Source organism: Anser anser (assembly GCF_964211835.1).
Source record: "Anser anser genome assembly, chromosome: 1".
NCBI classification, from domain to species: domain Eukaryota; kingdom Metazoa; phylum Chordata; class Aves; order Anseriformes; family Anatidae; genus Anser; species Anser anser.
In genome coordinates this window covers 205262360-205284275 of record NC_139720.1, presented here as the reverse complement: position 1 = coordinate 205284275, position 21916 = coordinate 205262360, and the positions used below count along the sequence as shown (strand labels likewise).

Below are 21916 nucleotides of genomic sequence, written 5' to 3'. Positions count from 1 at the left end.
GAGATTCAAGATTTGTCCAGTTTTGGGGACTTCAGATGCTCCTTTTTACCCTCCTTGCTCTGCTTCAGTTTTTCTATTTATACTATGGGTATAATATTTAGTCACCTTTCAGAAATGTTATGAGGCTGTTGTTAGTGTTTGTAGAATATACTGAGATTTGACAACAGAGACCTACAAATACATATTACATGGTGGATGAGGTTGGAAGGGAACTCCGGAGACCATCTACTCCAATGCCCTGCTCAAATCAGGGGGCTCAGGTCTGTGACCAATTGGGTTTTGAATATCTACAAGAGGTTCTTCAGAGCCTCTGTGGGAAACCTGTTCCAGTGTTTGACCACCCTCATTGTGAAAAAGCTGTTTCTTATGTTTAAGTGGGATTTCTGAGGAATTTCTTCAGTTTGTGCCCATTGACTCTGGTCCAGTTATTGAGAAGAGTCTTGCTCTCTCTTGTTACTTCCAATCAAGTATATATACACATGGAGAAAAACAAACAAATAAACAAACAAACAAAAAAAAAAAACCTTCTTTTCCCCAGACTAAAGAATCCCAGCTATATCAGCCTCTCCTCATAAGGCAGATACTCCAAACCCTTAATCATCTTGGCCTTTTGCTGGGCTTGCTCCAGTAAGCTCATCTTTTTCTATTATCCAGAAGCACAGTGCTTGACACAGTACTCAGATGTGTCTCATCAGTGCTGAGTACAGAGAAAGCATCATATCCCTTGACCTTCTGGTTAAGCTCTTCCTCAATGCAGATGAGGATGCTGTTGACTTTCTTTGCAAAGTAGTATCTAATGGTCAATTTGAGCTCTACCAAGACCCACAGATCCTTTTTTGCCAAGCTGCTTTCTAACCAGTCAGCCCCCAGCAAGTGCTCGTGCCTGGGGTTGTTCCTCCCCAGGGACAGGACTTTCTATCTCCTCCTGTTGAACTTCATGAGGTTCCTGTTGTCCCATTTCCCCAGCCTGTTAAGGTCCCTCTGAATATCAGCATAACCATCAGGTGTTATCAACCACTACTCCCAGTTCTGCATCATCTGCAAACTTACTGAGGGTGCAGCCTGTCCCACCATCCAGGTTGCTGATGAAGTTGTTAAACAGCATTGTCTCCAGTACCAGTCCCTTAAGGTACACCACTAGTGACTGGCCTCCAGACGGACTTTGGGCTGCTTATCACAACTCTCTGAGCCAACTTGTTCAACCAGTTTTCAATCCACCTCACTTTTCATTTATCTAATGTATATTTCATCTGTTTGTCTGTGAGAGTGCTAAGGGAGGTAGTGTTGAAAGCTTAACTAAAGTCAAGATAAACAATAGCAACTCTTCTTCCCACATTGACCAGGCTAGTCATCTAATTGTAGAAAGTTGCCGTATTTGTCAAGCATGATTTCCTCTTTGTAAATGCATGCTAACTACTCCCAATCATCTTCTCGTCATTCATATATATCTTTGGAAATGGTTTCCAGGAATATGATGCGCTTGTTACTATTTCATCACAATATATGCATGATGAATATGAAGTTTTCCTCTATAAAAATGTGTGTATGTATATTATCATCACACACAAATCTGCAAAGCCATAGGTGGTAAAAAGTAGAAACTAGTCAAGGGAAAGTATGAAAGTTGAAATTTGTAAAGGCAAATTGCTGATGTACACACTAGGCTAGAAGGCGTTATGTATAATTAGTCTCCTGTTAAAAACATACACGATTCTATTTGTTCTATATTCTGTTGTGTTGGATAATCTCAAGGATGAGTTTTAGTCATCTCCGAACAACAGCTTTCACTTCTCCGGAAAGGCCCAAACTATCCTGCTTGCATGTCTTTCCACTGAAGTATTTTTACTTAAAGGAGAGGAAAATAGCTGCAAGGTCTGTCTTTCTTCCAGTCCTTGGCACGAGAAAGGACTCCTTCAGCAGTGTCTTTTTCCCCTTGTCTGGTCAATGAACTTTCCTATCTATTATCCATGGTCTTTACCCATTTAACTCCAATCCAGTAAATCACTTTGATTTTGACATTCTTTGTCTTTTGAACAAATCCTCCAGAGTAGAATCAGAGCTTTGCTTTCTAATTCTGGAAATCTAGTCAAATAGAAAGGTTCTTCTAACTTGTATGACAATTTTGGGACTGTATGCATAGAACTTCTTTATTCTTTTGGACATAAGGGTTTTCCTTCTATGTCTGTGGCAGATGGTATAACTCCATTTGGTGCACAGGGTTGTCTGCTGCCCTCATACCTCCTATGCTGGGCTGAACCTCCAAAGAATTGTAAACTTGATAATCTTCTCTCTGCCAAGGGCAGAAATTTGACAGACACTATGAACTTACTAAGGTAGTAACCCAGAAGCATATTTCATGGTGGATTTAAAATTTAAATTGAGTAGGGTCCAGCTGTTTAATGGGATGGCGATGTTACATTTAAGGGGGGCAATCACAGTACGGTGCAAATAATGTTATTCCTGAAAAGCATAAAAAGAGCTTTTGATCTCTCAGGGTACATTTCTATGACAGTTTTTGGATCTGCCATGCCAGCTGAAGGAGGTGCTGCTCCCAACCTCAGCTCTGCATTTGTGGGACCATGTAACTTCACTGCTGTGAATTCAGCTCACCACTGGATTTCCCAGGCACCGTTTCTTTGGTGTATTGATACAAAAAAAGGGGGGTCTTGGAGACATGAATGAGCAGTCAGGGCCAGACTGTGCCTAGACCAGCAATGACACTGAATGACACTGAGGGGAAAAATGATGTGGGATTCTCTCCACTAAGGCATTGAGAGGAAAAAAAATATTCTTTGTACCATGCAGTGTTTTTAAAGGTCACCGGTATGAAACTTGAATGGAGACAACTCCCAAATAGGAAAAAAATCCCAAATAAACAACATCAAACCAATCTGCTTAGTGCAAGGCTGCACTTCAGAAAAATCAATTGTCTCCATCAATTCACTGAATCAGAAGGAAGGGTGACCTTGTGAGCATGGCATGAAAGCAAAACACATTAAATCTCAGTCTCCTTATATAATAGCAGACAAGTGGGTGCCACAACTTTCATCTGTGAAAAAAGACTTATTGTCCTGTATCCCAGCCATTTAGATCTAGGCTGTGGGCTGTGGCACTTCTGCAGATCAATCATTGGCATGATTAGTGCTTAAAGGAAACCACCAGTCAAGTGGTATGGCTAAACAAATCCCCAAACAGGTGAAGTTACTCCTAAACTAAATTTGGATTTAAATAAATCGGTCTCAGTATTATTTATTTTATTATTGTTTACTAGCATCATGTATTAGTATTATTTATCATCTGCTAATTATAGAATCATAGAATCAAAGAATCATAGAATCATTAAGGTTGGAAAAGACCTCCAAGATCATCTGGTCCAACCATACCCCAACCACCAATGTCACCCACTAAACCATGTCCCTAAGCACCAAGTCCCACCTTTCCTTTATAATTAATTATTTATTTTAATATTATTACTTTATTAATTATAAATATTATTTATTGGCAATATTTATTATTTAATAATAATTAATTCATATTAATAAATCAATCAGTCTCATCTTTGTGCATGGCACGATGATGGAGCACGTCCTCCAGGAAACTATGCTAAGGCACATGGAAAATAAGGAGTTGATTGGTGACACCTGGAAGAGCAACTGATGTTATTTACCTAGACTTATGCAAAGCATTGGACACTCTCTCACATGATATCCTTGTCACTAAAATGGAGAGATGTGGATTTGACGCATGGACCACTCGGTGGTTAGGAGGTGACTGGATGGTCACACTCAAAGAGTTGTGATCAACGTCTCAATGTCAGTGTGGAGAACAGTGATGTGTGGCATTCCTCAGGGGTCGGTATTGCAACCGGTGTTGTTTAAGATCTTTGTTGGTGTCATGGACAGTGGAATTGAATGCACCCTCAACATATTAGCCAACATATTAGTCGACACACTGGAGGGACCTGGACAGGACTGAGAGGTGGGGCTGTGCAAACCTCATGAGGTTCAAAAAGCCCAAGTGCAAGGTCCTGCAGCTGGGCCAGGGCAATCCCAAGCACAAATACAGGCTGGGCAGAGAATGGATTGAGAGAAGCCCTGAGGAGAAGGACCTGGGGGTGTTGGTGATGAGAAGCTTGACATGAGCTGGCAATGTGTGCTTGCAGTCCAGAAAGCCAACCATACCCTGCATCAAAAATGCATCAAAATCAGCACGGCCAGCGGGGCGAGAGAAGGTGATTCTCCCCCTCTGCTCTGCTCTGTGAGACCCCCCCCCCGAGCCCTATGTTCAGCTCTAGGGACCCCTGCACAGGAAGGACATGGACCTATTGGAGTGGGTCCAGAGGGGGACCAAGAGGATGATCAAGAGGCTGGAGCACCTCTCCTGTGAATACAGGCTGAAGGAGTTCGGGTTGTTCAGCCTGAAGAAGAGAAGGCTCTGGGGAGACCTTACAGCGTCCTTCCAGTACCTGAAGGGGGCTACAGGAAAGGTGGGGAGAGACTCTGTGAGTGCAGTGATAGGAGAAGGGGGAATGACTTTAAACTAGAAGATGGTAGGTTTAGATTAGACATAATGAAGAAATTCTTCTCTCAAGAGTGGTGAGGCAGTAGAACAGGTTTCCCAGAGAAGGTGTGGATGCCCCATCTCTGGAGATGTTCAAGGCCAGGCTGGATGAGGCTTTTAGAAACCTGGTCTAGTGGGAGGTGTTCCTGCTTATGGCCAGGGGGGTTAGAACTGGATGATATTTAACGTTCCTTTAAACCCAAACCATTCTGTGATTCTATGATTTTCTGGTGTAAACTCAGAGTTTTATTCTATTTGCTTTTTATTTGAGTGAGCAGAATGAACAAAGAAACAGAACAATAACCTTTATATATGGCTTTAACTGTTATCTTGTCGTGGTCCTCTGAGCTTTCTTTCTTATGATTCTACATGTTTTCTCATTTGCTTCACTCTTTGAGATTCTGGGAAATCCATCTTCCTCTATGAAAATATACAGTGCTTAGGCACTGGAGCACTGGGGCCATGATAAACAGCCCTTATAGTAATGTCTTTGCTAGTACATGGAATTTATTTCCACGTTATGGTTTGCATAACACTTCCCCTGAAGCCTCTGCAGCCTGATGTTCTTCTGGATTGTGGAAGGCTCAGCAGGCACAGAAGGGCTGTGCAAATTTCTGCTTCACTAAATCAGCCTTCGGCATGCAAGATTCAAGAGAGCCTTCAAACCATGAGCCAGATGCTTAATAAAGGAGAGATGGGAGAAGCATCATCTACCTGAGTCTACATGCAGTCAGAAGCACTTCCTCTACAAAAGAAGACATCATTCATGATTGAAGGCTAAGGTTGCAAAAGGGAAGGTGTTCTATGCATCTTCAGATCATCTGATATTGTAGTGCTCCCGATCTTACTAGGATTTTTATAACCATAAAACACTGCAGCTGTTTGTATTGTAAGAATTCACATGAACAACATGTCACCACATTAAATGGTATTCTATTTCTATGTATCTCTGAATGCATCTGACTTGTGAAAAGGCTTAAGGGTCCTTTAGGGACTTATCTTTGTTGGTTTTGCAGAGAAACATGAGAGATTTCATGCAACTGTTTTGAGTGTAGCTTTTCCTCAATACAGTGATATGGTCAATTAACTTTTTAAGCAGCCACAAATAGAGCTTGCCTGTAAACTAGATGTTAGTCTTAGGAGAATAAACAGTGACAGATTTTTTTTTCAATTAACCCAAGAGCACCACAGCAATTAGTGTATCAGTATTTGCTGTTGTATTGTGCGTCCGGTGATGTCTGAATCATTTTTTCTGCTTTTCAGTTTGGATGTCTGCAAGAGATTTCCAAGAAGTTGCTGCTCCAGATAATAAACAGAACATTAGCTTGGATGGAAAAGTTGGATTTTAATTAAAAATCCCATGTCTGCCCTGTTGATTTGCTAAGCTTTCCTCTTCCTTTGGTTTTCAAAGATGTAGCTCACTAATGGACATTATTATCTGCTGATATTTCTTAGTAATAAGATTTTTTTTTATTTTATTTTTAGTAAAAAAGGGTTATTACAACAGATGCTGGAAAGTATGTGGACTTATCTTCAGTAGATACAAAAAATAAGTGTGCTGGTAAGACTACTGAGCAATTTGGCCAATCTTCAATACCATTCCCACTAGTATTATGGCAAAAGAACTAGCATAATTAGGGGTGTACCAGTTCAGAAGAAATAAGAAGAGTCTAATTCTGATCTTGTACAGGCAGCTTTGCATTGGCATAATGCTAATCGTTGTTATTACTTACTTATCATATGTCAGTGTTTAGAAAATTGTGTGGAGAATGTTATCTGCCATGTATGATGTTTTGAGAAGAATGCCAAATCACAGTGAAGATGAAGGGACCAAAGCTATAGACACTACTTAGCTAGAGGTGCCTCTGTTGCATGCGCTACAATGAACAAAGTAGATATTGAAACTGAACACAGAGAGGGGAATTATAAACCATTATAACAATTAGTATACTACTATTATTCAGCTTCTGTGCCTCTGGAAAAACTCTTTTGCCTTTTGGAAGAAAGGCATCCTTTTATGAAAAGTTCATGATAGCAATTCTTTAGCAAATAGGAAAATTATGAAGAGAAACCTAAGCAGTAAAGCTCAGTTCTTGCCAAACATTGCCAGGACAGGTGCTAAGGTCTTCATTTAGCTTGGAATATCACAGCATCAATACCTGTACCGGAAATACTCCCCATAGATTCCCTTTCTACTCAACAGGAAGAAACAGTCACTTTTAAGTTGTGACACATCTGGCACATTTTCAGTAGCTATTTTAAAGTGAGTTAAAATGATCATTACTCTCCTGTTGATCATTAAAGGAGATCAAATGATGAGAACATATATGTAGATATCTCCATTTGGTCAGATGAGGCTCATCTTTTATTATTACTTTGAATTGTAAAGGTGGAGAAGTAATAGCAGCAATTTTTTCTGATTCTATAGCACTGAGTAACTCATTAGCATGGTGTTGGGGACAACCTGCTCTGAATGTCCCTGCAGGTGAATTGGACCAAGAGACCTCCAGAGCTCCCTTCCAACCTTAACCATTCTGTGATTCTGTGGGAGCGCGGGAACAATTTAAGTTCTCCTGCACCAGGAAGCATCAGTCAAAACACTCCTCTGTACAAATACAAGGATTTTTGGACAGTCTGTTCCACTAGCCCACCATCCAACTTCTCCAGGCATACATATCTGTTCCTTCACTTATAATATAGCACTGTCAAAACACAATGTAAGCTGCACTGGAGAAGGTTTGCTTCATCCTCCGCAGTTCTGTTCCAGGGTAAAGAATAGCCAAGACCAAAGAATTATGAATCCTAAAAATAGTTCCGAAATGCAAGAGAGGGGGTAAGAGTCAGTGATGGGCATGCAGCTTCAGGTACTTCCCATGTACACAGAAGCACTCCCACAAGATTTTGATGGCCAACATATAAAATTATTGAGTGGCCCCAAACACCCAGCCCTGCCAATTCTTATGCTGTCCTGGAGATAACAGATATGGAAATAAGCCCTGCATCAGCAACAGTGTAAGGTTTAATACCTTGTGATTCTACTAGACAAACAAAAAAATTAGATTCCAGCTCTCCAGCAGGGAACTGATCAATTCCTTCTAACACTCTTAGAAAATGCCACACTAAAAATGTGGCACTGTAGATGGAATTTCTATTTTAGGCATTTTTTTCACAGGTTTCCAAAATGTGTTAGTTATAAATTATCACTTCTTCAATGGCTTGCACAGCTAGGCCCTTGGTGGTGAAGGCAATCATAGTACCAGCAAAGGAAAGAATCTTACAACTCTTAGAAATTCTCTGTAGGCTTTCACTGTTCGAATATACAGCACAGTGTGACATGCTCAGAGTGATCCCAGAGTTTCATTTCCCTTGCCTACTCTCCACTTAAGAGTTGCAGCTGAAAAATGACAAGGGAAAACCCTAGCCTCTTCTAGTGGAAGGTGTTCCTGCCCGTGGCAGGCGGGTTGGAACTAGATGATCTTTAAGGTCCCTTCCAACCCAAACCATTCTGTGATTCTATGATTTGTCGCCAGACCAGCAATCTACAGCCAGGCCCATCCAGTGCTGTTGAAGGGCATCCAGCAAACCTAACACATGATAAGCACTACCTACTCAGAGGAATCATGCTGTTGTTAACAGTCTTCATTTTATTCTAGCAATAGCGGTCACTTATTTTAGCCAGGTCTCTAAATTTTTTCTCGGATAAGATTTAGGGTAAAAGGATGCATTTTATTCTATTAACCAGAAGAATAAGATGGATTACAATTGGTATAATTGGAAAGTTATAGTGGGAAAATCCTGTACAGCCCACCCTGGAAGGTTCTTAGATATGTCTTCTTTCTACTCTTACCTGACTCTCTCTTATCCCAGGGATACTGCAGAGGTACAGACCAAGAGCTGTAACTTCTCAGCTTGGCAGGGACCTCCAATTGCCATTGATTTTCATTTCCAAAAGGACATGATTTTCCAAAGAGAAAACAACTTAGGAGTGAGTAACATGGAAGATTAGTTCTCTTCACCTCAAGCTTTCTTCATTAACATTTTGATCTTCTTCTGTAACTATGTAAAGAAAAAAAATGGTATAAATTTGCTTTTCAAGGAATATGTCAGTCCTTACCTGCTTGAAGCTGGGAATGAAATGCTTCACTTCAGTATCAATTCCTACCTCCATCTCCCTCTAGTACATAATTAACCTGAAGGTGGGAGGGAAGATTACGAATAATATGGAGCTGATTCACCCTTCTACATGCACTAGTGAAAACAGAGAGTATTACTGCATGCGTCAGTGGAATTAAAGAGAAAAAATTGTCTGAGATCACTTATAAACAGATCCAGTCAGACATGATTGTTCCATGAATGGGATTGCATAAATTAAGCTTTGCCAAAGGTTACCAGTAGTTAAAAAAAAAATTAAATAAATAAAACGTTAACAGTTTTGGGTTTTTGGAAGCTCAAAGTACAATGCTATTTACTTGTGCTGTTTATTGAACAAGTATGCTTAACAGGGCAGTCACAATATCTAAATGCTACCTTGCCTTTCAAACATATCATGATTGATGAGCAACTCTGAGATGTCATAGGCCAAACACTGCCTTTGAAGTTGGAAAACATCTATTGATTGATGCTTGCCTGAAGAGCTGTCATAAGAAACATGGAAGAAAGAATAATTAAGTGTCATAACATGCCTAATATTGAAATGTGATGTGTTTCTTTTTTATCATTTCTAAAACAGAGTAAACTGAAAGATGCTTGATGACAACACATTCAAAAATGTGTATAGACTTTTTAAGGCATATGTGTGGAAATAACTGATGACTTCAATATCAAGAACACTGTAAATAAGTACAAGTAAAAGAACTAAAAGAAGTAAAAGAAATGCAAAATGTTTTGATCCCTTTGGTTCCCTGCAGTCTCTGGGGAATTCCACAGTTCCGCTCTATGTGAGGTGCAGATTAAGACAGAAGCTCTAATTATTCCTTGAAACTGAAGTCATATCTTGTTGAAGGGCTATCTTTTTTGTAACTTATAAGTTTACTAAATCAAAATCATTATGTCTTAGCAGGAGCTTGGTGAAATACCTCCTTAGTGGGAGCTGTAGTTTAGATTGGAAAGATGGCATTCTTCCCTCACACCTATGAGTGCCTCAGCTTTGTGCTGAGGAGGTCTTGTGCTTTCTTAAAGATAAGAAGAAACAAATTTTGATAATTTGTTAACTCTACAAAGCCATTTTATGACACAGCTGAATATCAGTCCTCTTTGGAGGGTTTGTCTCTGTAATTGGAGTAACTTGTCTCTGTTTCAGCAGGATGTTAAGTCTGTCTCTGAATTTTCTCTCTGATCTCTATTTACCATCTTCAAACACCTTCCTCCCTCCCCACAGTTGCTGTTTTATTGACTTGATGACCTTTAAGCTATAAGCTTATAGCTTTTCTTGACTGTCTCATTGTTTGCTTTGACTTCACTTCATTATGAACTCCACCGCCACAACAGTTGACTTTGCACTGAACTTTCTGACTCCATCTTTATTTGGCTCTGCTTATTTTGAGCCTTCAATCTTAAACACTCTTCCAATTCCTGTAATGCCAAATCTTAACAACTTCTCCTTATCCAGAGTCACACTTAGGGACAAATCAGTTCTCAACAGCAGTGATCTCATCTCCTCTCAGGAACATGAGGTTTGCATGTCACGTACAGCTGGAAAGATCTGTTTGTGAAGTCACTTGACTTGCAGCTATCTGCAGAGGTAATTTGAAGGAGAACATCAGCAAGCCATTGTGGGGCAGAATGACGAAGAGCATGAGGAAGATATATAAGAGGAGCAGATATGGTTGTCAAAGTAAATGAAGCTTCTTCAAGCAAGTGAGAGGAAGGAGAGCTGGCAGTATCCCAGCTACATGGAAGCCCTTTGTCTGTGAAGCCAAATTAAACCTTGTAAGTAAGTCTTTTCAGAACATAACTTTTTGCTTGAAGAGACTGGATGTCCACTGTCCCACTGCTTCTCTGCTGCATTTGCCAGCACAGACGAGGTTACAGGTCAGAAACCTTCACTGCTCCTGTCACAGTCACAGCTGCTGCCACATTACTGAGCACATCGGTGGCAAGTGGAAGACAAAACTGATGTGCTGTTTTATGTAAAGCTCATTGCCTTGCACTAGAGGAGGGCAGGCCTTTGATGTGCTCACCTTCTCTGTCTCTAATAGCAGGAGAAACATGCTGCTGGAAACACTGTCATAAATCTCAGTGCAGTTGTTGGGGAACGAGAGCTGATGTCATGTTGAGCTGAATGCTTTCAGTCACATAAACAACAGGAGGAAGCCTTATCTCAGAGCACAGAACCGAATTCAACCCTGACACTCATAGTTACAACTCAGTTAATGAAGAGTTTTTAAGCTATTCAAATAATTATGGATGGAAAGTCCAATTTCTGCTATACTCAGTAGCACTGAGCAGGGTTCCTTCAGAATCCTGTTTGCCATTAGTCCACATTTTTAGAATTTAAATACTTCTCTTTCTTTTAACTGTCCCCTACTTGCCCAGCTTTTGCTGTTTCTACGTTGAGTTCAACACCTTTCCTCTTACTTTCCTATATAACCTTAGCTCTCAGCAGCTACCTGCACCTACCATCTCTGCCAAACTTGTCTGGAGGATGAACTCACCACAGTGCTCCCCAGTGAGCCCTGGCAAGGCAGCACCTCAGCAGCAAACCCCACTTCTCAACACAGCCTCCACAGTCCCCTTGCTGGACACAGCATCCCCAACTGCCCAGAGTCCTGTATCTGCCAGGTCAGGGTATGCAGCCCTCACTGGGCTGTGAAGTACAATGAAACACGGGCCAGTTATTGCCTTTCATGAAATCAGGTGCCCTATGGCTGGTGCGATGCATTGATAGAGTATCAGGTGCAGGTGGGATGACTGCTTCATAATACCATCTGCAGAGTGCTGGGGCAGCAGCTGCAGTGCACAACAGGGCTTTGCAGCCCAGCCTTTTCACCTGGGCTTTCTATCTCACTTGCCATCATTTTGCCCCCCTAGCAGACACATGGAGGTATAGGTCATCTCAGACCCCATACAACAGACCAGGATAATCCCTAGGGTGTGTGATGAGATTCTGCTGCTGGTTATTCTGGGTCTGTCTCACAGGAGGAAGCCCAGAAAAACCATGGATGAGCCTAACCATCCCAAAATACAGTTTAAGAGGTTAGTATGTTGTCCTGGGCTTCAGTGGGGGAGATGGCTTATTTTAAGTAAATTGCCAGTTCTACAGTTGTGTCGCTCGCTAATTTGTTTTGTGTGTGGACAAGGAGTGTGTGTGAGGGATGGGGGAAAGGAGAGGCAGAGAAACTACAGAAAGTCCAAGAGGAGACAAGTGCCTCTGCACAGGTGCACTGTGAATAACCTAGCAGCTATGATGTTGCTTAGATGAATATTGGCTTCAAGACAGGGTGCATGTCCTGGCCTCTTAAAAAGATTTGAAATGTTCTGTATCTTTCCTACTTTATTATTTAGAAAGCACAAATGCTCACTGCATCCACCCTGGAGGTGTCTGTGGTCTCTGCACCTGGCTGCTCAGCACACTACAGGATGTAAAATAACAGCTCCGGGAGCGGATGGCAGGAGCTGCTCCCTCTACTGTTTTTGACTGCTCCAAAAATAGCTGCCGCAAGCTGTGTATGCCCAAGGGAGGCATTTCTTCTTGCACGCCATTCACCCACGCATGCTCCTGTGGCAGCACAAGTTAGCTCAGGAGCCTCAAAGTTCAACTTGGAAAAGCCTCCTGAAGTGAAGTTCCTCCCAGAAGTCCCCCCAGTAATCCTCAGTGCCCACAAGCTGTGAGTGCAAGGGCAGCTACCTCAGCCAGCAGCCTTGTTGTGGTTTAACCCGGCTGGCAGCTAAACACCACACAGCCGTTCGCTCACCCTCCCCCCTCCCTCTCTGGGATGGGGGAGAGAAACGGGAAAGTGAAGCTGGTGAGTTGAGATAAAGACAGTTTATTAAGACAGGAAAATAATAATAACAATAATAGTAATAATAGTGATAATGATAATAGTATTAACAATAATAATGTGTAAGAAAACAAGTGATGCACAATGCAATTGCTCACCACCCGCTGACCGATGCCCAGCCTATCCCCGAGCAGCCGGCCCCCCCACCCCGGCCAGCCACCCCTATATATTGTTTAGCATGACGCCAGATGGTATGGAATACCCCTTTGGCCAGTTTGGGTCAGCTGTCCTGGGTCTGTCCCCTCCCAGCTCCGGCTGCACCCCCAGCCTGCTCGCTGGCAGGACAGAGCGAGAAGCCGAAAAGTCCTTGGCCTGGTGTAAACACTGCTCTGCAACAATTAAAACATCAGCATGTTATCAGCGCTCTTCTCATCCTAATCCAAAACATAGCACCCTACCAGCTACTAGGAGGGAAAATTAACTCTGTCCTAACTGGAACCAGGACAAGCCTCCACCCCAATTTCTCACTCCTGAGCACCAGGCACGAAGGGCAAAGTCCTAACACTCCTCCTGGGGGTTTTGGTTCTCCATTGGCTTGGTCTCTCTCAGCAGACCAGAGATGCACCTTTCAAAAGCTGATTTTAAGGCTGATGGTGACATCTCAGTGCATCTGAAGTGAAGGTGACAGGAAATGTGAAATCAGGGTGCTGTTTATGTGGAGCACAGTCAAATTTAATCATGCATAATTCTGGCAACACAGCACCCCTGAGCTGACATGGGTGTTTCCCATCATTGATTCAGAGGACTTTGCTATAACCTTCAAATTAAATATATATATTTTTAATAGAGAAGCACAATTATCCTATTAAATACATCCAATGAAAGAATAAGGCAACCACACGCCATATGCATCTGTTTAAACTCTCATCCATCAGTCACATCCAGGAGGCACATTGAGCTCTTTGCCAGCTAATTACAGGCCAAAAATCTCTCAGGAATTAGTCATCTACCAGTTTTAAATAAGGAATGAACTCTGAGAAAATTGTTAGTAACTAACACCTTAAGACATAAAAGTCCACTGAATAAATCATTCCCAATTAATTTCTTGCTCAACACTATCACACTGCAAGGGACAGTAGTTGAAAATTGGAAATAAGGAGTGAGGAACTTTAGGATAACAGATTTTTATCTGAAAACTAAGAAGTTTTGGAGTTTCTTAACCACGGCTCTAACCAGAGAGCAGATCTTGCTAAGAATGCATTAAGAAAACTTTGATTTTTATTGCATTCTAATGTGATTTTAAAGCTCATTAGAGCAACTCTTTTTGTGCTGCCAGCAATGAAAGCCTTAATGCTAAGAGTCCCCTGGAGTCCACAGCACAGATAAGCGCCGTTGTTTTTCACTGAGCTCAGCCTCTTAAGCTACCAGCCTACAAAATAAAGCAGAAGCTTGCTGCCAGCAGCAGCCTGGAAGCCAGATTTCTAGATAATGTGCTTGAAGCAAAGACATGGCCCTTGCTGCACAACAATGCTTTAGTCACAGAAAATAAGCAGCTGTGTGTTGCATGCTGTCTGGGGCATAACACAGAATACCTGCTGAGATTTCCTGAAATCACTTTTTCCACCTTTTCTTTACCAAGAGTTCAGATGAAAAACATCTGAAAAAAGTAAAGTTATAAAGTTATAGTTGTTTATATATTTACAATGCAATGCATTTTAAAAGACATAATTGACTTTCAAATATAATTCCTCTCTTAAAAAAAAAAAATCTCTTGGAGCCTCTGTATTTAATCAATGACTCTACATCAGATTTGTCTGATTTGCAAGTAAAATAGATTGGGTCTTGTTCCTAACTGACAGCATATTCAGCAGAAGATCAGGAAGTCAAGTTGGTTGCTTTTTATTGACTTGAAAATCACCCACTAGTAATAATGATTTTGTGATACAAAAACAAAAATGGATTGCAATACATTTTCCTGTAGCTTATGAGCTTTCCACAGAAATTAACAGAATTAAACTTCAGGACTTGATTTATGAATTTAAAATATGTCAGCATACATGGAAAGATCTGTTGAGTCAGCAAGGGTGTGGGTTGGGGTTTCTTTATCAGTAACTGCTCTAAAAAGAACAATTACAAGTTTAGTTATTGAATAAACTGCTGGCCAAATAACAATTCCACATTTTAGTTAAAACATATTATGAATCCTTTAAAAAGATATTCAGCTGAAATTTAAGGGCAGAATTTTCAAAGGTGAAGTTGGAAAGTCTTATGGTTTTTGTTTCCAAATGAAAATGAGATATCCACACTCACTTCTCCCGCAATTCTGCAAAACATTTTATCTCATCTTTACTATTAGACCAAGCAACCAGTAACAATCCTTTAGCCTTTGTGGTGCACAGGAGTGCTTGATTCAGCAAGAAGCTTAAATGGAAGCGATAAGCTCTTTCTTTCATTGCATGTGCTCCAAACTGGAAGAGGTGCACTTAACCCAAAAGCATAATTATTTTAACTTCCACCTCTACATGGTGTGAGAACCTCTGTGATGCACAAACAAGCTGGCTACTAGCCACGCCCCATTGGCTCTGGCCTAGTATGACAGTCAGGACATCTCAGCTTATGTTCAGATATTCTGCTGGTAAAAGCCATGTAGGCTGTGAGCAGTGCAACAGCATCATCTGTACTCCTGATATGTAGGCAGAGTCCCTGGCTTGCTTTTGACTGTGGCCAGCCAGCTCTTGACCTCAAAGAGAAGTTCTCATGGGGTTTCTGCATCAACTCGTATGAGAAATCTCTTTGGATTTTACCCTTGGAAGAGAGTGCATAGCGGACAACACATCCATCACCATTAGAAGAAGGGTCATATCAGTAAAAAGTTAGTGGACCTCTTTGGGACTTGAATAGCTGGTGAAAGCTGTGATGATCTATTGGTTGCGTACAGCAATGAGGAGATATTTTAGTGTGAAGAATGGCTTTGGAGTGCCTTTTGCTGCTCATCATACTAGACCCTGATAACTTATAGGTGACTCCAAAGACCATGATGCCCTGTATCCTTTTCTGATTAACTCCAGCCTATGCTAGCATGGGTCGAGATAGCCCTCTTAGCCCTTTACTGTATGCTATGCCACCAGGCAATGCCCAAGAGGCTGGATTTGGAAGCTTCCTATCACCAGAGTCAGTCCAAGTAGGAGCCTTTGTATAATTTATCATCTTCCAACAGGCATCTAGAGTATAGAGCAAAAGCAAATACATTTTTCCTTCTCCGAATTGCCATTTACTTCTCTGGAAATGTTCAGGGCAAACCAATGCATGCCTTTTCCCACTACCTATTGGACAATAAACTTGTTACTATTCCCTCATTGCTGTTTGCAGTTATGTTCCAGAGCCTTCAAAAGAGGCATTTAGATGTCTTCCAAGTGAAGAGATACTCCAGTCAAATTTCATAAATGCAAATGTCAATGCTCCAGTAGTGAGCAATATTGTACAATGACTATCCCCACTGTAAAGCTAAAGTGAGAAACAGCTAACAACTAGTGCTAGAGCTATCTTCCCCAAAATCATCTTATAATTCCCAGTAGGGCAGTTCTCATTATGATTGTATTGGAGAGATGCAGCTCATCTGGTCTGTTTGGATTGCAAAGGTCCCCAGGTGCACAGAGCCCTGCGTACACCCCACACTTGCCCCCTCTGAGTAGTTTGGCACCTATTTCTAAGCAAGCCAGATCAAAAAATTAGGCAAAGTAGCTCAGGGGCCCCTGAGAGGCCTGATCAGATCAGCACATGTTATTGCAGCATACATAACACCATGACAGTGTGCTCATTAAGCACAGACATTACCACTGCTCAAAACATGGGAGGAAATAGGGTCAGTATCAGCACATCACTTACATTTTACATAGTAGCCTCATGTTGCTGCATTCAACCAGGAGATGAGAGACCCCAAAATGCCTGCCCTAGCAAGCCTGAGAAAATCACTCTCTTACAAGCTTACTCTCTTTTGAGTCCCTTTGGGTGACCTGAACTCAAACGTATATCTCTTCTCTAACAAGAAAAACAGCAAGCACTGTCTTGTTCTGTGAAACTACATCCACGGGCACACAGCATCAGCTGAGGACCCCGTTAGCTAGAATGCATGAACAGAGGTGCCCATCCTGAGCCCTGACCCACATATCTGATTTCAGAGGGGGTAAAGGTGTCCAGAGTCACTTTTGCCCTGTGCATTTTGGTTTTCCTATTTCTGGGTCACTCCCTGCTCAACCAGCAGATTTTCAGCCTGCCCAGGTATGCACTGACATGTGAGATGTCTCTGTCCTTGGTTTCAAGCATGGGAAAAGACTGAAAGAAAGGACTGAGCGCAAAACCTGAAAGGCTTCTTGAGCTGTAAGATTCAGCATATGCACAAACATAAATTATGGTAAAATATTTGTATTCTTTCCAGTTATTTTCACATTAGTGATTATGAAGGTATACATCACATGTACAAAACTGTGGTAGAACAGAAATAAATAAGATCTTGAATATGAGTACATAATGAGAAAGCATTTTTTTTTCTTAATTGTGTAATAGGACCATTAGTGTTAATAACAGCATTACTGTAGACATTAATAGGGTTTAAAATGTCTCTGTACTAAATCACAAGGGTATTTTAGATTCAGATGCACTCGTCAGACAGCAAATCTTGCAACTACCTGCACTTGTGAGTGGTGCTAATTGTAACAAAGGACCAATGTAAGCATACTAATAGCTATTGCAATATGATATCCAGAAAATAGACTCACTAGTATTTGTCATTTGGGATTGTGAGTATAATAACTTCAAGGATTTTAGTTGGTTAATATGCTTACCCAATGCTAGTGCTAAACCTGCATCTAGTTTCTACTGGTCAAGTGCACATTTTCTCCATATTATCATAGGACTGCTGAGGATAAACCTAATTTTAAAAAATAAATTATTACCCTATTCCTTATCTGTTAGTTACTGATTTCTAAGAAAGTGGTCAAGAAGAAAAGGAAAACTGGAACCTTCGTAATGCTGCCTGGACTTTGTTCATTATGGGAGTAGAAATATGTCTAATGTTTCAATCTCCTGTCCTATTGAATCTGATTGTTCTTACTCAGTGTCTCACTTGTATAATATATGAGATAAACTAATCTGTTTATCACTACCAGAGGATCATACTTGCAATAACTCTTACGCTGAAAGTCATTTCTATGCATAGATGTCTCAGTGTGCTTTCCCAATAACTCCTGGGCTACGGCCAACATATAAATATATACGCTTCCCTTGCTTGTTTTGGCTGTCAGAAAAGAAAAATGGCAGCAATGACCATTTAGAAAGAACTTGTTTTCACACATGCTATAAAGTTCGTTGTCTGAGGGAATCAATAAAAACATCCTTGCACTCTTTTTTATTTTCAGGATAAAGGGTGGGTTTTTTGTTGTTGTTTATTTTTACCTTTTTTAAGTATTTCCTTACTATTAACCCTTTGATTTCTGTCATGTTCCAGACTCTCTGTTTAAGTGGGATCCTAAGCTAACATGGAGAGGGGGTTTATACAAAGACCTCAACAGAGCAGAATCAGTCACCTGGAGAAAAATCAGTCATATTTTTCCAAGAAAAAAAAAAAAGTTTAAGATACCTATCTGCACAAAGCTTCACTGTGACTCACAGGTTGAGTCCAAGAGGGCTGAGAGAACCGGTCAATGTCACAGCCAGGCCTCTGTCATCTTTGAAAAGTTGTGGAGGCTAAGAGAGCTCCCTGACAACTAGGGAATGGCAAATATTGCCCCTATCTTCAAAAAAAGGCCAGGAGGCTGACTCAAGGAACGACAGGCCATTCAGCTTCCCTTTGATGTCTGGGAAATTCATGGAGCAAGTCCACCAGATCAAGTCTTCTTAGAAGCCTTGTCCAGCAAAACAAAGGAGAAGGTGTGTGGGAACAGTCGGCATGGATTGATCTGGGGTAAATCAACCAACCTGGATGCCTTTTAGGATAAAATGACCTGTGGTTCTGTGGGTCAGGGGGAGCAGTGGATAGAATTTACCTCATTTCTAGCAAGCTTTTCATCACTTTCTCCCACAACAGTCTTATATCCACTGGGAAGAGCAGTTCAAACTCAAAGCCAGAGCTATCATTCAGACATAGACAGGCTTGAGGAAAGGGCCTACAGGAACCTTACAAAATTCAAAATAAATAATAGCAAAGTTCTGCTCCTCGAAGGGTGGGCTGGAGAGCAATGGTTTGGGGAGCAACTTTGCCCAAAGGTCTTGGGGGTTCTAGCAGATGACAGGGTGGGCATGAGCCAGACATGTGCCCTGGTAACAAAGAGACCAACAGCCTCTTGGGCTGAACAAGAGCAGAGACATAAGATGCAGGGAAGTGGATATAGTGTGCAGTTTTACACAAAACCATACAAGAAAGCCATTGATAAAGGAAAAATAACTTCCCATGAGGATAACTGAGCCCTAGGACTGGCTGCCCAGAGAGGTTCTGCAGTCACTGCCGTTGGATATTTTCAAGTCCTAGCCTGATAAAGCCCTGAGAAACCTGTTTGGATACCTGGGTTACCATGCTTTGAGCAACAGGCTGAACTGGACACTTCCCAAAGTCCCTCCCAGCCTGAACGATTTTGTGATTTGATTGAGACAGAGAGAACCTCAAATGACGCACATTAAGTAGAGTAATCCACCTGAAAATAAATAAATTAATTAATTAATTAATTAATATTATAATAATTTGTCTCAGCCCTTTTTATCCTTTTTCCCAGAATACTCTTCCAGTGGGGAGCTGAATAACTCCTGCAACCATCAACCCACCAACACCATGCTCAGACAAAAGAAAGTGAAGGAAAATGACATACAGCAATGTTGAAGATGTATGCTGTGCTTCCAGTTGCATAATGACCCACACGGACACCAGGGTTCTTTTAGGATCAGTAACTGCCACTAGTTTATTGATGACATAACTTCATTATATATCTCCCTTATCGAGGACAGGCTCCCTTTTTATACCGTTTGCCCCTCAGCAGTACTTTTCCACTAACTATTCATTGGTCAACAACTTTGCCCAGCAACAGTAAACACCCAGAAACTTCCATGCCTTAATGGTAGGAGAACAAGCAACCCGAGTCGGCAAGGTGTCTCCTGAATCACCCTTCTTTGTTCCCTCTAAACTCTTTACATTCCTGTTGGCCTCATCGTTAAGAGTTCGATGTTATCACCAACCATGGGGCTTGTCGACCCCCATGGCTACACTCCCATATCCAATCACATTTATAAATTCAGAAGTGTGTCTTTTGTGTTTTGTTCTTGCTGATGGATTTAATTTTTCTCCATTCCCACCTTCTCTGTCCAAATTTCCAATCAATCTTTACAACATTAACCATTTAGCCAAGAAAATTTGTTCCACATCTATAGACTTTTCCCAGAGTTAAGGCATAAATTTAATAGTAATACAATGGTTACACATCAATAAATGCAGTATTTGCCATTATGTCTCACTCTGAATGTCTATGTATAATAAGCATTTCAATTATGATCCACACAGCAGCTGGAATTTGAACCTTTCCTGTGTGTATATCAGCACACCAATTTAACAGTCTTTAGCAGGGATGCTTACTTCTTATGAGCAATATACACATTTGCAACGGGACAGTTACAGCCACAGCTAAAGTTACAGCTGCTGGATGAACCATAGCTACTCTTGCATTGAAATTCTCAACACAAACTGTATTAGCAATATATATGAGTAGGGGTTGCAGAGAATATTTCTGTCTCTCTTTTACTGCATTTAATCAGCATTCCTGGGGCTGATTTAAATAAGTCACAATGATAAGGCATTCAGCTTCATAATGAAAAGAAAAAAAAATATCTTTTTGTATTGGAAAATAGCATATTATTTTACATTCTTCCCTCCAGTGCAGGAAGAAACCTTACAGTCAATGGTTATAAAGGCTGCTGAGCTGCTCCTGCTGAAAACTGCTGGCTGAACTAATGATGATATCAGCTGATTTTAGAGTTGGTCCTTGAAAGCTCTTGATGCAATCTGTACACAGGCTTAAACTGTGTTTTACTCCACATTATCTAGTACTGGTGACGGCTACAAGCTGGCCCCTATATTAAATAAGCAGAAACTACAGTGCGTGTTGTCACATTTTCTCCACAAGCTCAAAGGAGGCAGACACAGCCTGCCTACCCAGTCTTAAGCTTTATTCAAAGAGCCAACAATGAAAACTGTGTAAATGTCACTTTTGTAATGCTATATTTATAGAACAGATGTGCACTCAGCTAATTCACTGAAGTTTGAAGACTCATATAAATTACAGCATCCAGTAGCTCCAAAGGAGCTAAAACAGGGAGATGTGGTAGGACACAGGGAAGATAATCCTGCAGCAGAAGCCAGGCTACCATGCTAGGAGATGTGTGGATAGCTTCGCCATCATTTCTGGTACACACCACACACTGGCACCTCAGAGCCAGACACATCACTCCTGTGCTCACACCTTCTAAACAGGACAGCGCAAAATGATTATGTTAGCGTTTGCAAAGACACATAACCACAGAGTGATTATATGAAAGTGCTTTTATTTGGCACCGGAAGTTAGGGGCATGTCTGCCCAAATCTAACTTCGTTCGATTTGCTCACACAACAAACATTTATACTATTTAGAAACATACATTTGCATAATATACTTGTAATCATCAGTTATCTTCATATTCATTGGATAAATGTATATTCCATCTTCAATAATCACAGCCCCTTTATTAATCTGATTGGTCCCTTATCTCTATTTACCTTTTTCAGTTACTTAGATACTTTACTGATTACATTGGATTTCAATGGTATTTACCTTAGTTTTCAAACCATTTATTCACCTAGCAATAAACTCCCAGATACCCACAATATTTATCCTAACTACTATCTCTAGATCAAATGAGCATTTATGGTATGCATTGTTAGTAGCAATACTGGTTTCGCTACTAATACATCTGTTGCTATGTTAACATTTACCAACAATTGTCACATCAAAAGGCATGGTTTACTGTGTCCAGATCTACTCAGAGATAAAGTTCAAGTGCTCCGTATATCCAAATATTCAGATATAAATTCCCCGTGCCTGTCTGTCCCTTTTTTCACTGTTTATGAATTTTTGTGCTGTCATTTATCCTGAGAGAAAGTGGTTGTGAGAAAACTAGTCTCATAAGAATGAGGAAAAGTTCTAATTTGGTAACACTTTCTACTCCAGCAGAAAAGAATAGATGGTTTGTTTTTTTTTCCTCCAATGCATAGAACCTGCATTGGAACTGTTCATAAGTAGATATTACTGATTCTTAAAAAGTCATAATTCAAAGTGCATTTGTCCCAAAGTAATGACACTGACAAAAGACAAAACACGTTCCCTTCTGCAAAATGCCAGTCT

The 21916-nt window shown here is 40.9% G+C and overlaps 1 long non-coding RNA gene across 4 annotated transcripts in view; it reads right to left on the bottom strand.

The window, feature by feature from the left end:
• LOC310880928 overlaps window positions 1-19978 on the bottom strand; it is an 89404-nt gene extending 69426 nt beyond the window's left edge. For all 4 annotated transcript variants that reach the window (XR_014571993.1, XR_014571994.1, XR_014571995.1 and 1 more), the window contains exons 1-2: window positions 19358-19978; window positions 8408-8616 (exon numbers count right to left, since the gene is read on the bottom strand). This is a non-coding gene — a long non-coding RNA (uncharacterized lncRNA). The remainder of the gene's footprint in view (window positions 1-8407; window positions 8617-19357) is intronic.
• Between the last annotated feature and the right edge of the window lie 1938 nt (window positions 19979-21916).